The sequence below is a fragment of the Orcinus orca genome, chromosome X (genome assembly GCF_937001465.1).
Source record: "Orcinus orca chromosome X, mOrcOrc1.1, whole genome shotgun sequence".
Taxonomy (NCBI): domain Eukaryota; kingdom Metazoa; phylum Chordata; class Mammalia; order Artiodactyla; family Delphinidae; genus Orcinus; species Orcinus orca.
The window spans coordinates 88,759,933-88,773,597 of record NC_064580.1 but is presented as its reverse complement, the minus strand read 5'-3'; the positions used below and the strand labels follow the sequence as shown (position 1 = coordinate 88,773,597).

The following is a 13,665-nucleotide window of genomic DNA, read 5'->3' as shown; positions in this document are numbered from 1 at the left end:
CTAATCTTTGCCATTTTACATAAATGATCTATTACTTTTTCTAATTTTGGATCAACTTACAATTTGATAAAACAAAAACATTAAAATCTTGTATTGTTTGATTAAAGAAAGACATGCATTCAATGTCGCAAAGTCTTGGCTGACTGCTGTGTGAACCTCTTGTGATTTGATGGCTGTTCTGAACACCTGCTCCAGATTAGCTTTTAGTCTACTAAAGCTGAGGAAGCTGAGGGTGTGAGGGATGCAGAAATCATCCGATCTTCCCGGCCTTGTCAAGAAGGAAGGGTGGAAGGTGATGCCCTCCCATCTCTCCTATATTCCAGAGCTTCTCATCCCCTGCGTTATAGAACCTGACTCTTTTTGCACACTCTAAAAATATACATGGTGACCAAAGTGGTAAATGCCACCTTTACTCAGGTGACAAAACTGAGTAAACACCTTTGACTTCTTTCCTCCCTCCCTCCCTCATATTCCCACAGAGGTAACTCAGGGATGCAGAGAAGAGACTGCTGTTCCCACCTACTCCTGTAGCTGCAAGTTTCCATGAAGCCTAGAAAAGCAATTGCTGGGGGAAGCACCCAGGCCTGCCTGTCCTGCTCTGCCCTGATTAATGGTGGCCCAGTTAACCTTGTTCCTGATGCCATGTGCTGCTACCACCTAGCCTGAGAGGGGCAGCCTGCTGGCCTCCCACCCCTGGCCTCCTTACCTCAGGGCACCCAGGGAGAACCCAGCCCTGCTGCAGGGTCATTGCCCGCAGCCCACACCCACCTTGGTGCTCCCTCAGCCAAATGTATGCCTGGGCCTGAAGGACTCTCCCCACTAACCATACTGATTAACCTAGAGTAGGAATTCTCAACTGGCCACCTCTTTGTTCTACCTAAAATTGTATCAAAGTCATGTGCACGCATATGTCCATCTTAGTGGGAAGAGGGGTCATAGCTCTCATCACATTCTCACAGGCAACTAAGACTTAAAGAAAACTAAAAATAACTCACTTTGAAAAAAAAGATACATCCTCTTAGTAGAAATCAATCTCTGTCTCTCTCTCACACACATTATACACACTATTTTTTTAAAAATGTGCAAACAACACAGAAATGTATAAAGTAGAATGTGAAAGTTCCCTGCAATGCCTGTTCCACCACCAACCACTGATAACAATTTCCACCTTTCTTCATGCAAATACAGAGTCTATGTATGCATATGTGTTGAACAACAATATACAGAACAACTATATACAGAACAAAAAGGCTCACACTGAGTGACATAAAGTGCAAAGAATCTGCACTTTAATTTGAGAACTGGTATCTTTAAAAATTGTGTCTTTCTATCCATGTCAACTTTTATGATCTTCAATAAATTTTATGTTTCTTCAGATAGGTCATACTCATTATTTGTTAAGTTTATTCCTAGATGTTTTATGGTTTTGTTGCTTTGGGGGATGACATTCCTTTTATGATTATATTTTCTATCAGGTTATTGCCGAAGCAAATAATTCTGATATATTTACTTTTAGTGACCTTTCTTAATATTTCTAATAGAGGCATAACTAATTTTATTGCACTTTGCTTTATTGTGATTCACAGACATTGATTTTTTTACTAATTGAAGGTTTGTGGTAACCCTGTGTCAAGCAAGTCTATCAGTGCCATTTTTCCAACAGCATGTGCTCACTTCACGTCTCTATGTCACAGTTTGGTAATTCTCGCAATATTTCAAACCTTTTCATTATTATTATATCTGTTACACTGATCTGTGATCAGTGATCTTTGATGTTACTATTGCAAAAACATTACAACTCATTGAAGGCTCAAATGATGGTTAGCATTTTTTAGCAGTAACATATTTTTAAATTAACGTATATACATTTTTAAAGACATAATGTTTTGCACACTTAATAGACCACTGTGTAGTGTAAACAAAACTTTCATATGCACTGGGAAGCCAAAAAAATGTGTGACTCACTTTATTGCGATACTGGCTTTATTGTGGTAGTCTGGAATTGAACCCGCAATATCTCTGATGTATGCCTGTAGTTTTTCAGTTGATAACTGGTTTTTCTAGGTATGCATACATAATCATTTGAAAATGATGATTTTTAAAATTTTGTCTTTTCCAATCATTATTATCTCTTATTCTTTCATTTTCTGGATGTACTACATCAACCAGAACCTCCAGAACTATGTTGAATAATAATGGTGATTTGAGAGCCTCCTTATCTTGTTCTTGAAGTAAATGAGAATGCCCCTAATATTTCACCATTTAGTGTAATGTTAGCTATTTGTTTCTGCTGTGCTTTTCTTCATCTGTGTTTTTGTGATGGGGAGAGATGTTTAAAACCTGCACTCTCATAACACTTTATGTAAGACTGAGAAAATGTAACTGTCTACATCAAAATATTGGGAGGGGGAGAGAAAGAGGGAGCATTGCCACAAGTGCTGTGCTTATTGTGAATATGTTGATGAGCAAAAACAGACACTAATTCTGCTCTCATAGTGAAAGCAAGACCTTAATGAAATAATCACATATACATACAAAGTGAGAAAAATACTTTGAAGGAAAGGAACACTGTTAATATAGTAAAAGAAGTGGCAGAGTCTGGGGATCAGGGAAGGCTTCCTTGATGGGGAGAGGAGTGAAACTTTGAACTGAGATTAAGGGAAGCAGGTGCTAACTAGGAGAAGAGAAGAAGAAAATAAAAATGTCTCAAATTCTCCACCTTGATGAACCATCTACCTCAATCCTAGGATAAATCCTGTGAAAACCGCTGCTAACTTTTCAATTGACTCTTTCAGGGTTTTTTTGTTGTTTCCTATATATCAACAAAAAAATTATGTAGATATATGTGAATGTGTGTACATGCATATCTTTTAAAAATAACTTGGAATCATACTATGCAAACTATTCTGCAAACTACTTTTTCACCTAATATAACATGTACATCATTTTATCAGCTACAATAATATTCTCTAGTGTGGAGTTATCAAAATTCAACCAATCTATTACTGGTTGATATTTATCCTCTTCCCAAACTTTGTCTATTACCAAAATGTTACAGTGGAGACCTTTGTTTACATATATATTTGACAATTGTGGCATTATTTCCTTAGGATAAATTCCTAGAAGTGAAATCACTGGGTCAAAGTGGAAGTTCATTTTAAATTTTATCCATGCTGCCAATTCTCACCTCTTAAATTTTGATATATATTTTCCATGTTGTGCTCCAAAATTTTTTGATTTTTTAAATTATAAGTGAGATTAAGCATCTTCCCATAGGTTTAACCATTTGTATTCCTGTTTCTATGAACTGCCTTTCCCAGTTTTTCCACTAGGTTTTTCATCTTTTTCTTATTAATATATGAGAACTTTCTGTAAATTAAGGAAGTGAGCTCTTAGATTGTCATAAGTATTATAAATATTTTCCCAGTTTATAATTTTCTTTGGACTTCGGCTATATAGAATTTTAAAAATCTTTATGATACAAACTGTATCAATTCTTTCTTTACATTTTTTGGGGTTTGTGTCCTGCTTAGGATGGCCTGTATGTTTTTCTAATTTTATGTGTGTTTTTTGATATTTAAATTTTGGTCCATATAGAATTTTTTTTGTTGCGTTGCTTCTATTATCAGTAAGCCAGAAATTTTATCCACCCTTGCTTTTGCACCATTTGTATAAATGTCAACACAGTGAAAAAAGCAAATGACATCTCAGTGTTATTATGAATATATTTTTTCCAGCTTTATTAAGCATATGGAATTAATATTTTCCAAATAGTTAGCAAATTTTCCTGATACCCGTTATCAAATAATACCTTTCTAGCTCCTGATTTTAAATGCCACCTTTATCATGAGCTAAATATCCACATATATTTGGATCTACTTTTTCATTCTCTATGTTCCTTTAATCTGTTATTTTTTTCTTTTTATGTCCCTAACTGTTTTAATTACAGTATCTTTATAATATGTTTTAATATCTGGAGGATAAGGCCTCTCTAATTATTCTTCTTTTTCATAATTTGCCTGTCCACTCACATTTGTTTATTTACAGATAAAATGAATTGTTTTGTTAAATTCCCTTTAAAATCCTGTTTTTGTTTCAATTTGGATGAAGTTAATTCTAAGGTTAACTGAGGGTTAATTGGAATTTTTATAAGAATATGTTACCACTTCACACCAGTTAGAATGGTTATTATCAAAAAGATAAGAGATAACAAGTGCTGGTGCAGATGTGGAGAAAAGGAAACCCTGTTGGTGGGAATGTAACTTGGCGCAGCCACTACAGAAAACAGTATGGAGTTTCCACAAAAAAATAAAAATAGAACTACTGTACGATCCAGCAATCTCACTCTGTGTACATATCCAAAGAAAATGAAATCACTCTCGAAGAGATATCTGCACCCCCATGTTCATTGCAGCATTGATCACAATAGCCGAGACATGGAAACAACCAATGTGTCCATCAATGAATGAATGGATTAAAAACAAGCATCATGTACATATGGTACCCTGTAGGTTATCAATAAATAGTTGTTGAATGAATGAGTATATCTTGCAAATTTTTTGTTATTCTTAAGCTTACTTTTTATATGTATAGTGGAATATTATTCAGCCATAGAAAAGAAGGGAATTCTGCCATTTGCGACAACATGGATGGAACTATATGTAGAATCTAAAAAAGCCATGAAAACATAGAGTAGAATGGTGGGTGCCAAGGGCTGCAGGGAAGGGGAAATGGGAAACTGTTGGTCAAAGGGTACAAACTTCCAGTTATAAGATGAATAAGTTCTGGGGATCTAATGAAGGGCATGGTGACTATAGTTAACAGTACTGTAGTGTATACTTGAAAGTTGCTAAGAGAGTAGATCTTAAATGTTCTCACCATAAATTATAAAAAAATGGTAATTATGGTAGATGTGTTAACTAACCTTATTGTGATACTCATTTTGCTATATATACGTGTATCAAATCAGCACACTGTACCCCTTAAACTTACGCAATATTTTATGTCAATTATATCTTAGTAAAGCTGGGGAAAAAAGAATATTTTTCTACCCAAGAACCCAGTTTCTCTAGTTATTTGTCTTCATTTATTTTTCCAGCAGAATTTATACGTTAAAAAATATAACTGGGCTTCCCTGGTGGCGCAGTGGTTAAGAATCCGCCTGCCAATGCAGGGGACACAGGTCTGAGCCCTGATCCGGGAAGATCCCACATGCTGCAGAGCAACTAAGCCTGTGTGTCACAGCTACTGAGCCTGAGCTCTAGAACCCGTGAGCCACAACTACTGGGCCCACGTGCCACAACTACTGAAGCCCAGATGCCTAGAGCCCATGCTCCACAACGAGAGAAGCCACCGCAATGAGGAGCTCGCGCACTGCAACGAAGGGTAGCCCCTGCTTGCCACAACTAGAGAAAGCCCGCGTGCAGCAACGAAGACCCAACGCAGCCATAAATAAATAAATAAATTTATAAATATATAGATAACTCCTAGAACATTGCTTAGCACACTGTAGGTTATCAATAAATACTTGTTGAATGAATGAATATATCTTGCGTATTTTTAAAGTTTCTTTTTGCCGTACGCGGGCCTCTCACTGTTGTGGCCTCTCCCATTGCAGAGCACAGGCTCCGGACGTGCAGGCTCAGTGGCCATGGCTCACGGGACCAGCCACTCCACGGCATGTGGGATCTTCCCAGACTGGGACACGAACCCGTGTCCCCTGCATCGGCAGGCGGACTCTCAACCACTGCGCCACCAGGGTAGCCCTAAAGTTTCTTCTTAAGTAGCTTACCTTTTCTCATGATTATTAGAAATGGAATCATCTTATATTTTTTATTATTTTTATATATGAAAGTGATTGTTTTTTGCATATTGATTTTATAACCAGCCTCTTTATGGAGTTCCTAAAGTTTCAAAAGGTTGATTTTCTCAGATTCGTTTCATTTGCAGTAATGATAATCTCACCTCCTATCCAATATTAATATCACATTTCTTTCTTTTGGATGATTGTATTAACTAGTATTTCCAGAACAATGTTAAATAATTGTGTGAAAGCTAACATCCTTGTCTTCTTGATTTTTATGGGAATGCTTCTAGTGTTTATTCCTCAAGCATGAAGGACTTCTTGTTAGAAACTTATGTATATTTTTTATCATATTAAAGAAGTGTCTACCTGTTCTTACTCCAATAAATTGTATTCAGAAGATATATGGCTTCAAGTACAATTTTTTAAATTTTTATTTATTTATTTATGGCTGCGTTGGGTCTTCGTTGCTGCACACGGGCTTTCTCTAGTTGCAGCGAGCACGGGATACTCTTCGTAGTGGTGTGTGGGCTTCTCATTGCAGTGACTTCTCTTGTTGTGGAGCACGGGCTCTAGGTGCGTGGGCTTCAGTAGTTGTGGCACACAGGCTTAGTTGCTCTGCGGCATGTGGGATCTTCCCAGACCAGGGAACGAACCCATGTCCCCCGCATTGGCAGGTGGATTCTTAACCACTGCGCCTCCAGGGAAGTCCCTCAAGTACAATTTGATTAATAGTCTCTCTGCTATGTCCTTCCTTACATATAAGCTTCATTCTTGAGCTGGCCACTCTGATGGAACCAAAATAGCTGCAATAGATCTAGGCCTTACATCAGCACATTTTATCATACAGATTCCCAACAGGAAAAAGAATCCAACTGAGCTGGTTCAAGAAACTCGAATGTAGGGACTACTCAAAGAGATATATGCAAGGTTAAGAGACCAAATTAGGGATTTTGAGGTACCCAGAGACTAGCAATAGCAGGAAGCTGTTACCCTGGGCCTAAAATGGCAAGAGCTTTTTTAAAAAAAATGGACCCTAGTGAGAGCTATAGCTATAAAGAAGGTACCTTATGGCAGGAGATGAAGTCTTGGCCCATCACTACCAGTAACCACCACCGATCCAAGAACCACCACCAGCCAGGGGCCAATATGCCCTGGGCGAGATGCCCACTTGGGACTGCCATCCCATCTGAGTCTCCAAAATTTTTACCAAATCAAACTTGTGTCAGCTTGCCCTCATGCAGTAAAGCCAATCTACTGCCACTGGGTTGTGGTGAAGGAAAGTGCAGCATTTATTACTGCAGGACACAAAGCAAACAGTACAGGCAGCTAAAGCTCAAAAGACCCCAAATTTCCCAATGGCTTTTATGGAAAGGTTTTTTTAAGACAGGGTCAGGGAGATGGTTGTGGGGTGTATGATCAGCTCATGGACATTCTTCTGATTTGTTGGTGGTGAGGTAATCAGAAGTCAACATCATCAGCTGGTCTGGGATCTATGTACTTGTGGTCAAAATTAACTTCTTCCACCTGGGGGTGGGGGTTCAGTATCTGCAAAATAGCTCAAAGAATATGGCTCAGAATATTATCTACAGCCCTTGAGAAAGAACTAAAGGTCCTTGACTTTGTTTAATGGCTAAACTACTATTATTTTGTCTTGCTTGACCGTTTTCCTTTGTTTCTGCATTTTCTCACTTTTCTGATTAAGTTTATTCTTTGGAACTTGAGGAAGGCCTAGGAGGCTAAAGGTTTTCTACAAACAAGAGGCAGGCAGAGGACATGGGGGATATCTGCCCTGGGAAGACCCCATAGGGTCCTACTTGGTTATACTCTTATCACTCAGCATCCATTCTTGTCCTTTATTCCAATGAAGAAACTCTCATCTCCAACAGGGAGGCAGGGACAAAAATCCCTTCAGCCAATGTACTGTCATGGAGTAATGCTAATTCATATTCTCCACCTGAAACCTAATTTATTACAACGATCTCCAGTATTTTTCATATATTAGAGAAAAGAAGGGGAAAATAGTAAATTACAAAGATACATCTAGCTGCTACCTTTCCCCTCTGTAGCTGTTCATGAGGCCAAAATCAATAATCATAACTTCATTCTTCCACTGTTCACTTCATACTCCCTTTAGGTGGTCAGAGTTCTTTCCCTGATGTAGTGATCCTAACCTTCAGTCCTGTCTTTATGGGATATCTGCACTTTCCCATTGAACAGGACTATTGGGCAAACGAGTATTAAGTGGTGTCCCAGTGACTATCCCTGGGCTCCAAGCATACTTCTCCTTGTTCTCATTGTATAGCAGCAACCCTGTTTCCCCTTGGTGATAGGATTTAATTACTCCAGACAGTACAATAGTCCCTGTCTCTGCTTATCAATTCAATAGCATGAGGAGACCAAAATGGCCAGGGTGCAGTTTCAGCTTTCAGTTTAATGGAACCATGGCTTTATTCCTTGATAGCAGCATTCATTCCTTGGAAAAATAGGACCTCCAAACCTGCTGAGCCCAAGGTTGTGGAGACAAAACAAAATAAGTCTTTATTGGGTTAATTGGTATAATAGTGAAAGGGACCACTCCCTCCTCCACCTTCATTCCCAGACCTGTGTATTCTTACTATGAGGGAAATAGCACTATATTTTGGTCACTGTTTTTGAAGCAACTATTGTAGTCTTATAGCACAGCACTGTCAACCCAGAACAGGTGATCTCATAACTAAGCCTTCAGTAAGTCATTTACTTTCCTATCAGGCAAGCTGCTTCTGCATGATGGAGTAAGTGATAAAGACTAGTGAATATTTGGATATGACTCCATTATTGTACTTCATTTATCATTAAATGAGTTCCCTGGTCAGAGACAATGTTGTATGGGATACCCTGATGATAATTAAGACATTCTGGAAGTCCACGGACGGTGGCACTGACAGAATCATTGTAAGCAAAGAAAGCAAATGTGTGTCTGGAATATGTAGTTATTCTCATGAAGAAAAATTTCTGTTCTCACTGTGATAAAAGGTGTCCTATATAATAATCTTACCACCATGGGGCTGACTAGTACCCCAGGAAATAATGTCTTATTGTATTGAATGATTCATCTTCATCTTATTTTGTTGTCAGGTTGGGTATTCAGCAGTGTTAGTAAAAGATCAGCCTTGATGAGTGGAAGTCCATATTGTTGAGCCCATGCATAACCTCCATAACACTGATGCTAATCTAACAAAGGGAAAGAGAGGCAGAAGAGTCAAAGAAGATGTGGTGATAGAATCAGAGGTCAGAATGATGTGGGGTGATGGGCCAACGAATGCAGGCAGTCTCTAAAGGCTGGAAAAGACAAGGAAACAGATTCTCCACTACAGCATCCAGAAGGAACACAGCTCTGTCAACCCATTTTTGACTTCTGACCTCCAGAACTATAAGATAATAAATTTGCCTTGTTTTACGCCATTGAGTTTGCGGTAATTTGTTACAGCATCAATAGGAAACCAATACAATGTTGCTGTTGTTGTTGTTGTTGTTTTAAAGAACAGAAGAGAAAGTCTTCTATATTTACCCAGATATTTACCATTTCTATTGCTTCTCCTTCATTCCTGAATTCTAGATTTCCCTCTGATATCATTTCCCATTAGCCTGAAGAGCATCTTTTAACATTTCTTGTAAAGCATTTTCTGCTGGCAGAAAATTCTCTTGGTTTTCCTTCATCTGATAACATCTTTATTTTCATTTCCATTCCTGAAGGATATTTTTGCTGAATATGGAATTGTGTGTTGGCAATTATTTTCTTTCAACACTCTAAAGATATTGTTCCAATGTCTTTTAGCCTTCATTGTTTGTGATAAGAAAACCACAATCTTTCAAATTGTTGTTCCCCTACAGATAATGTGTTATTTTTTTCTAGCTACTTTCAAGGTATTTTTCTTTACTTTTGGTCTTCAGCAGTTTGGTAAGATGTGTCTACGCATGGTTTTCTTTGAATTTATCCTGTTTGGGATTCATTAAGTCTCTTGAATCTGTAAATTTACGACTTTCAACAAATCTGGAAAATTTTAAACAATCATTTTTCTCAAATATTTTTTCTATCCCAGGAGGGGAAAGCCAAGATCAGGAGCTGTCACCCCTTCCCAGCACCATCTCACAGACCAGGAGTGTCACTCAGGTAAAATGAGGTCCCTGCCTTCAGCTCTGGTGCAGTGATTGAGGCTCTTCCCAGGAGAAAAGGCGGGATATAAGGATGAAGAACTCTGCAGCTCTGCCTGAGGGAACTGACTTAATTTTGAAAAGGTAGTAGAAAATTCCATGCCTACAGGCATTGTCAAAAACAACGGAGATCATGGTGGAAGATAATTAAGAAGAGGCTGGTAGCACTAACACAAGAAAAATGTCAGAAGAGTCACAAGTTTATTGAAGAAAACCAGGGAAAGAGACAACCAATAAGAGCCCTCCTGGGATCATACACAATTGTAAGGGTCAGGAAGACTGTGTGCATATGCTAGGCTTCATGGAAAGGCATGGAACAGGCTTGAAGGGTGTAAAACAAAGAATGTTGCTCATTACTTGTTTCTACAAGGATTAAGTCATAAACCACTGCAGTTGCTGACCAACAGTACAGCCTAAAAAGAATTCAGGATGAAAAACAGGATGAGGCACTTTGTACTTTGGAAAAACAGGGCCCTTAGATAGCACCTTAGATAGATATATCTCAGGAAAATGTTCAATTAACCCAGATTCTTACATCTTCCCATACATAAAAAAGCACTAAAATCATTAACTGAGATACCTATTCCTCATGACAAGCAGTAACCTTTTACTGAGATGAATGCTTGACTGCATTTATTCCCTAGTCAAAATCATATATATACTGACTTCTCCCCCTACCTCTTCGGAGTTGTCCTCTCAGAGCTACTGAGAGGCTGTTTCCTGGGATCAGTCCTCAGGAAAACCCTGAATAAAACTTAACTCACAGCTCTTACATAGTGTGTTTTTTCTTTCCATTGAAAGGGGATTCCCCAAGCCACACACAAACCCATAAACACCAGGCAAAAGCCTTACTGGCTCAAGGAGCTTAAACACAACCTCTGACCAAGCACTGAATGAACCGTAAGTTACTCTGACCCAGGGAGGAATCCTAAAAAGCCAAGATTAAAAATAAAATCACAGTCATCCTTGGCAGTCTGGAACAATGTGTGAATGCCCAAGGCTATGCCTTTTCAGGAGCAATCAGAGAAGGAACTTCTGAGCTAGTAGTCCCAGTTTGAATGAGTTAGGGGCAAAATATGTAAACTCACTGAAATGTAAGAGCAGCCTCCAAGCTACACATATATCCAATGGCAAAAGGTAAATATCTAATTGGGCTTAAGCACAACCTTTGACCAATAAGTGACTTATGCTAACCCAGGGGCAAAACCCAGGTAGACAAGCTAAAAGATAAAAATAAGGGGGAAAGATCTGAGCTGGGAAAACAGAGGTGTACACTATGGGAGGAAATAAACTCCACAGAATTAGTCCCACCAACTCAACAAACAATAAACAAATGACAGCAAACAACAACAACCATTGGGAGGAGGATCAGTATCCAGAGTTGCTAATAATATGTTACCTAAAATGTCCAGTTCTCAACAAAAAATTAAAATACATACAACAGCTACACAGGTAAACATGAAAGGCAGTATAAATGTATTTTGTTGTAACTATTTTTTCTTCTATCTGATTTAAAAGACTACTTCATAAAGCAATATGAATAAATCTATGTTGATATATATATAATGTATAAATATGTGAGTTGTATAATAACAATGCAAAGGAGTGGGGAGGGAATGGAGACATTAGGAGCAAAGATTTGAAATTGAGTTGGTATTGACCTGAACTTGATTTTTATAAGTCAAGCTATTAATTGTAATCCCCAGGGTAACCACTAAGAAAATACATTTTAAAATACAGTAAAAGAAATGACAAGGGAATGAAAATGGTACACTAGTAAATACCTATTTAACATAAAAGAAGGTAATAGTGGAGGGATAGAGGAACAAAAAAGACATAAGACATATAGAAAACAAATAGCAAACTGGCAGATAATAATTCTACTTTATCAGTGATTGCATTAAATGTAAATAGATAAAACAATTTAAAGGCAGAGATTGGCAGAATCAATTTAAAAAATATGATCCATGAAAATATACTGTCTACAAAAGATATTCAGAATCACAGATACAAATAGGTTGTAAATAAAAAGTTAGAAAAGATGTACCATGCAAACAGTAAACAAAAGGGACCTGGAATGGTTATACTAATATCAGAAAAATTAGGCCTCAAGACAAGCATTGTTATTAGAAACAAAGAAGGGCCATTTATATTGATGAGAGGGTCAATCCATCAAGAAGATTTAACAATTGTAAACATACATGCACCTAATGATAAAACTCCAAACTACATGAAGCAAAACCGATATAATTGAAGGGAAAATAAAAATTTATACAAGGCATAACAATAATATATGATATATGCCAATTACTATGTGCCAAGTACTACTCTGAGTATTAATCTTTTAATCATCACAGCAATTCAATAAAATAGGTATTTTTATTCCCATTCTAAATATGGGGAAAGTGAGGTAGAAAGAAGAGAAGAGATTTGCCCAAGATCACATAGCTATTAAGTGACAAAACCAAGATTTGAAGCCAAGTTACCTACTGGCAGAGTTTATGTTCTTAACTACTCTTTCTCATGGCTCAGCTGTGAATAATATTTATGTAGCCATAAAATAAACATAGAATATTGATTTAGTAAAATATAGTGATGTAGGGCTTCCCTGGTGACACAGTGGTTGAGAGTCCGCCTGCCGATGCAGGGGACGCGGGTTCGTGCCCCGGTCTGGGAGGATCCCACGTGCTGCGGAGCGGCTGGGCCTGTGGCCACTGGGCCTACGCATCCGGAGCCTGTGCTCCGCAGAGGGAGAGGCCGCACCCATGAGAGGCCCGCGTACCGCCTATATATATATATATATATATATATATATATATATATATATATATATATATATATATATATATATATATAGTGATGTAATAACAATATAGTGGGAAACTGTGGGAGAAGTGTGTATATGGGATGGGAGGTTTAAGATAACTGAATCTTGGGCTTCCCTGGTGGTGCAGTGGTTAAGAATCCACCTGCCGTTCCTTTTTGTCCCTTTCCAGCATTTCAAGATGTCGAAGCGAGGACGTGGTGGGTCCTCTGGTGCGAGATTCCGGATTTCCTTGGGTCTTCCGGTTGGAGCCGTGATCAACTGTGCTGACAACACAGGAGCCAAAAATCTGTATATCATCTCTGTGAAGGGGATCAAGGGACGACTGAATAGACTTCCTGCTGCTGGTGTGGGTGACATGGTGATGGCCATAGTCAAGAAAGGCAAAGCAGAGCTCAGAAAGAAGGTACATCCAGCAGTGGTAATTCGACAACGAAAGTCACACTGGAGAAAAAATGGTGAAGATATTTTTTTGAAGATAACGCAGGGGTCATAGTAAACAATAAAGGCGAGATGAAAAGTTCTGCCATCACAGGACCAGTTGCAAAGGAATGTGCAGACTTGTGGCCCAGGATTGCAGCCAATGCTGGCAGCATTGCATGATTCTTCAGTGTATTTGTAAAAGAAAAAAATGATAATAAAAATTATTTGCTCCATGTCACTCTTCTTGACACCACCTAACCCTTACCCCCTCTGTAAAATAAAACTACCCAGTGCAAAAAAAAAAAAAAGAATCCACCTGCCAATGCAGGGGACACAGGTTCAAGCCCTGGTCCAGGAAGATCCCACATGCTGCAGAGCAGCTAAGCCCGTGTGCCACCACTATTGAACCCGCGTGCTGCAA

The 13,665-nt window shown here is 38.4% G+C and overlaps 1 pseudogene; it reads left to right on the top strand.

The window, feature by feature from the left end:
• Window positions 1-12,982: 12,982 nt before the first annotated feature.
• On the top strand, window positions 12,983-13,477 carry LOC101281379 (60S ribosomal protein L23-like; annotated as a pseudogene).
• The last annotated feature ends 188 nt before the right edge of the window (window positions 13,478-13,665 follow it).